The sequence below is a fragment of the Colobus angolensis genome, unplaced genomic scaffold (assembly GCF_000951035.1).
Source record: "Colobus angolensis palliatus isolate OR3802 unplaced genomic scaffold, Cang.pa_1.0 Scaffold328, whole genome shotgun sequence".
NCBI classification, from domain to species: domain Eukaryota; kingdom Metazoa; phylum Chordata; class Mammalia; order Primates; family Cercopithecidae; genus Colobus; species Colobus angolensis.
This window is the reverse complement of record NW_012116577.1, coordinates 3,038,934-3,044,988: the sequence shown is the minus strand read 5'-3', so window position 1 is coordinate 3,044,988 and position 6,055 is coordinate 3,038,934. Positions and strand designations below refer to the sequence as shown.

Genomic DNA, 6,055 nt, shown 5'->3' with positions numbered 1-6,055 from the left:
TTTTTTTTTTTTTTTTTTTTAGATACAGGCTGTCACTCTGTCACCCAGGCAGGAGTACAGTAGTGTGATCACAGCTCAATGCAGTCTCAATCTCCCAGGCTCAGCTGATTCGCCCACCCCAACCTCCCAAATAATTGGGACTACAGGCATGTGCCATCCTGCCTGGCTAATTTTTGTATTTTTTGCCACTCACTATGTTGCCCAGGGTAGCCTTGAACTGCTAGGCTTAAGTGATCCTCCCATCTCAGCTTCCCAAAGTGTTGGGACTACAGGCATGAGCTGCTGTGCCTGGCCTGATTCTCTTTGTTGGAATCCTCCCATATCTGGGAACTGGCATTGCAATGACTTACTTATACCTCTGTTTTCCCTACTAAACCCTAAGCTCCTTGAAGGTCAAGACCTTGTACTATTCATCTCTGCATCCCTAGTACCTATCACAAAAGAAAGTCCCATAAATGTTTTTTACTGCATGAATTCTGTTACTGACACAACCTTATCACAACCCCAAAGGGTAGCAAGCCTCCCTCAAAAAAATCCCCAGAGTAATGAAAATACAAAGTCTGCTTGTTCAAAATTATGCTGCAAATAAAAAAGGAAAGGGAGGAAGTGATGGAGTAAAGTTCAGATTAAAAATAAAGGGAAAGTCACAACAGTCAGAAGGTGGAAAAAAACTGTAAATGCCCATGAACTGATGAATGGATAAACAAAATGTGGTGTATGTGTATATGTGTGCAAACTTCCTTTTTACGACCGAATAGGATTTCACTGTGTGTGCACAATGTGTGTGTACACACACAATGAAATCCTATTCGGTCGTAAAAAGGAAAGACATTTTCACGCATGGGTAAACCTTGAAAATATTATGCTAAGTGAATAAGTTAGACACAAAAGATCAAACATGGTCTCATTTCACTTGTATCAGGTAGCTAGAATAGGGAGACTCACAGACAGGGAAAGTAAAATGGAGGTTACCTGGGACTAGGGCAAGGGGGAATGGGGAAACAGGGAGTTACTGTTTAATGAGTACACAGTTTCTGTTTGGGATGATAAAAGTTCTGGAAATAAATTGTGTTAAGTCCATTTACATAATATAATAAATCTACTTAATGCCACTTAACTATATACTTAAAATGGTTAAAATGGCCAATTTTATGTTATGTATATTTCACACCAATTTAAAAAAAATAAATAGAGAGGCAGGCTCTCCCACTGCCTAGATCAATTAGAATTCTGGATACACGGACTGTGTTGGTATGATTTATCCTGCATGTCCTAATAAATAAATGTTCATAAACTAGAGAGACGCAGACAATTGCTGGCTAAAGTTAGGTTTGGGCACTACTGGCATATAGCACAGTGGGTGAGAAACACTTTGAACACAAAGTGCCTGGAATTAAGTCCTTCCTGCAACATCTACTAGTTGTGGCCCTGGGCAAGTCATTTAACCTTTAGAAGGCTTAGTGCCCTCAACAGTAAAGTGGTGATGGATGATAGTTCTTTCTTCACAGATTGTTGTGAGGATAAAAATGACACTACGAATATAAGGATTTTAACACAGTGCCTGGCACACAGTGAGCAATAAACCATTACTTCTTTTTGAATTTAACAGTCTGGGGCAGGGTTTCTCAAAGTCTTCACTCCTGGTAATTTGGGTGGGAGAATGCTTTGTAGGGTGTGTGGGTGGGACTGTACTGTGCATTGTAGATTAGTACCATCCTTAACCTCAAACCAGGAAATGCCAGGGGCATCCCCCCAGGTATGACAATCAAAAATATCTCCAGAGATTGCCAAATATCCCCTGAGGGGCAAGACTGCCCCTCTCTCCCACTGAAAAGCTGTAATTTAGGATAATGCTCTTCTGGTGATGGCCTAAGACTAAGTTCTGAAGCCTCAAGACAGGCTAAATTCATCAGCCACTGTGTATAGACTATCACGAGCAGCAACTAAGAGCGGGGAGTTGGATGTTTGCAGTTTCTGTGTGGTAGCATCAACCAAAGCCAAGTTCAAATCTTTTTTTAAGTTTCAATAACCTTTCCAATAATTAGTTATGCTTCCCTTTACACATCAAAAGGGAAGGCAGAAAAAATAAAAATTACATAAATTGTGGCAAAATAAAATAATTGCACTGGAGGTCACTTATTAAACACAATCAGCACACCAATTTCAATGTCAAGACCCAATTATTTTAGGAGAAATAAGAGTCGACTTACTATTTCATTTGAGTCTGAGCACTAATAAGGCCATCGCTAGCCATCTATCGAAATTCATTTTTTCCCTCCTGGGCACATGGCTACATTACACTTTCCAGCCTCCCTGGTAGGTATCCTTGGCTAAATAATTAAGAACTTTGTCCAGCCTGTAATCCCAGCACTCTGGGAGGCCAAGACGGGCGGATCATGAGGTCAGGAGATCGAGACCATCCTGGCTAAAATGGTGAAACCCTGTCTCTACTAAAAAATACAAAATAGCCGGGCGACGTGGCGGGCGCCTGTAGTCCCAGCTACTCGGGAGGCTGAGGCAGGAGAATGGCGTCAACCCGGGAGGCGGAGCTTGCAGTGAGCTGAGATCCGGCCACTGCCCTCCAGCCTGGGCGGCAAAGCGAGACTCCCTCTCCAAAAAAAAAAAAAGAAAGAAAATTAAGAACTTTGCCAATGGGTCATGACTGAAAGTGATGTGGGCCATTTCTAGGACAAGGCCTTTAAGGAAACAGCAGTGGCAAGCCTTCTTCACACTCTCCACCAGAACCTACATGTGGCTGTTAAGCTTTGACCACAGAGGCAATGACAGGGCCCTGGCACAGCCAGCAGGGAAGAAGCCTGGATCCCTTAATAACCATATGGGGGAAAGCTGCTGCTAACCTGGAATACCCTCTCCGAAATGTTACATGAGCAAAAAATTAACTTCTTGTTCTTCAGGGTATTGAAGGAGAGGGAGATATCTGTTTTAGCAGCTTGGCCTACCCTTACTTGTACAGCTAGTACTTCATAGTTTCTCTAGGAAAAAAAAAAAAAGCCCAAGAATATATGCCTAAAATAACAAACAGGAACTGACTTTAACAGGTTGATATATTCAGAAAAATACTCAACTTCTGAAATTCAGAAAATTTTATGACTCAGAGTGCCACATTTTATCTTTGTACTGAAAGAGTTTGTTAAGAAAAGAATAAACAAATACCTGAGGATACTTTTAAGTCTGGGCTTCATCTTTAAATCTTTCAATCATCCTTGGCTTCCTTTGGTCCCGGCCCTCTTCACCTCCTTTCTGGCTGCCTCCTACAGGTCTTCTTGCCTCCTGTCTCCCTCTGCCAAGCTCTCCTGTACACCATGCTGCTGACTCAATTTCCTTTCAGCATGTTCTGTTCCTGCTCAGAAACTTTCAACTCCTTCCTAATATTTAGGGATACATTCTCAATTCCTTGATGAGACACAATGCATCCTGCAAACAGGCCTCAACAGGCCTCAAACATGTCTTCTTTCTTTACTATTTTACTTCTCCTAAGAAGATAGATCTATCTACTGTAAAAGAAGCAAAATTGACCATTTGTCCATCTTGGACTGATATCATTAAACAACAAACCAGAGCACGGTGAGGCTAGAAAAGACCTTGGAGGCTAGGTTCAACTCCTCCATTTTATAAATGAGGAGCTCAGGTAGTCTGAGTGAGTCATACAAAGTCACAAAGGCAAGAGACTTCCAGGGAAACTCTGACCACTCCAAACTTCAGACATTTCTCCTACCTTTAAAAATTGCAAGTTACTTTCTGTTCTGACCCTAGGGCACTGCTTACATAGTGCATATAAGATTTCTGTCATTAGTATTCAAAGGGGGCAGGGGGAATCTCAACCCGTTCATGGCTACTTATTTTACTTTTCTGGGTTTTCGTCCATAGGAGAACAGTGATATGCTATTCTAGTTTATTTCTTCATAGCAGCTAGCACAGTGCTATCTTCACAGTAGGTGCTAAATATTTAACAAGTGTGCTTATTGAATAAGTGACAAGAATATCAATTATATTTCTTCATAAAAGAAAGGAATAACAATTTATTTAAAAATTTTATATAATTAAAACTCTTCAGCTAGGAGCAGCAGCTTGCACCTGTAATCCCAACTACTTGGGAAGCTGAGGTGGGAGGGCAGTTTGAGCCCAGCAGTTTGAGGCTGCAGTGAGCTACTTTTGCTTCCCCGCACTCTAGCCTCGGTGACAGAATGAGACCCTGTCTCTCAAAAAAAAAAAAAAAAAATTCCTGAGTCCTGAGTCTGCTTGCCTACAAATCAGACCACCGACACACTTTCACTAGAGGTTTTACAACTATGAGCTTATTCATTTTGTTTCCTGAAATCTTTCTTTAAAAGAAATAAATTTACATACATACTCATATGAAATATATATTTCATTTCTCTATATTCTATTATTAAGTTTATTCAGACAAAGTTAGGTGTGTTATCAAATTCTTAAACTGAGTTAAAAGGATCATGCAACTTACCATTATTTATTAATTTAAAAGGAACTTCTGTCTCACCTCAGTGAATATTTTTTAAATGCACATTTTAAATGGTGTAAAATAACATATAATTTAATTAATCCAGTTTTGAACCTTAAAAAGTGTGTTTTATTAATCATTAATCTACTAACACAGGTTATCCAAAAAGGATCTTTTGTTCCCCGCCATGCCTTGAATTAACTAGTGTAAGTACCTCCATAAAAGAAGTACCAAAATGTTTACATTTATATTTCTGAAGTGCTAACACATGGCAAATACATGCTGCACATTTTATGTCTTCACTCATTTAATTCTCTCAACGAGTCAAGGACTAAGCGTTATGATCATCTCTCTAAAAAAAAAAAAAATCCAAAAATTGGGGCTCAGAGAGGTTAAGTAACTTGCTCAAGGTCATACAGCAAATGAGTGGTGGAACTGGGATTTGAGTGTAGGCCTGATCTGGTTTTAATCACATTGCTGTAACAACACCTGGATTGTTTTTGTGCAAGACTTTCAAAACTGACAGGAGGGGAAGAACAAGAAAAACTCAGAACAACTGAGAATGGAAACTCTTAAAAATATCGATTAAAATAATTTGGAGGGTAAAAGCAAACGTGACACTTTTCCAAGGATACCTCTGACAAAATTTGTAAAAAGATAATTTCCTCTGGTATTGGAAAATTCATGTCCTCTTACTGGGCACTGGCAAATTTGAAAATTCCTCTTCTGCCTTTTGTAGAGCTGGGCGCACTGGACTCAGATACATTTATCAGCTGCTATCTGGTGACTTCATCATTTTGGTGGAATTTCAAAGAACAATTAATTTAGTTATTTAAAAACATACTTCAAATTTTTTTAAAACAATGTAATCTTTCCTTTGCAACTGTTTTTAGAAAAATGTCTAGAATCAGAAACGGCCAAATAACTTCATGGATATTATTTTATTCTATTTGTGGTGTTCTCAACAGCTCCCACTCCCCAAAACAAACACACACATCACCAAAAAAAATCATCAATGACAATCTGCCACACTCCTCCCACAACTTGACATTGTATGTTCTGTACTGCTGCCCTTTTCAGCCCGGGGCAACGCAGCATCCAGGTAAGAAGGAATAAGGAAACCACAGGTGACTGTAATATTTTCCTTTACATTCTGTGACATTATCAAATATGCAGTTGCAACTACCATCATTTATACTACAAGTAATGTTCATTTTTTCCCCTACAAGAAAAAAAAAAACCCAGATGTACTTTCACTCTAATTAGGCTTTCACTAATTTTCAGTTAAAAAAGGACTATGGTGACATATCCTAAAGAAGGAGGTATTAAATAAATGTGCACCAACAAGAGCGCAGTGGAATTCCGCGCTGGGTACCGGAAATAGGGCAGGATTAGCGGAGGTGGGGAATGCGCTTCCAAGCGAGGCGCAACGCAGAAGGCATGCGAGATGGAGCCCGGGGAGCGGCCGCCGCGGGAGATGGCCCCGGCTGGCGCCGCCTGTTCAGGTTTGTGCATCGGCAGCTGCGGGTCGCGCGCTCTTACCTCGCAGCCCGCGAACCAGCCTCTCCGCCCAGG

The 6,055-nt window shown here is 40.4% G+C and overlaps 1 protein-coding gene across 1 annotated transcript in view; it reads right to left on the bottom strand.

Moving 5' to 3' along the window:
* PKD2 (polycystic kidney disease 2 (autosomal dominant)) overlaps positions 1-6,055 on the bottom strand; it is a 71,095-nt gene extending 65,040 nt beyond the window's left edge. Inside the window, exon 1 of the mRNA XM_011951829.1 lies at positions 6,023-6,055. The gene's annotated coding sequence lies outside the window, so the exon portion shown is untranslated. The remainder of the gene's footprint in view (positions 1-6,022) is intronic.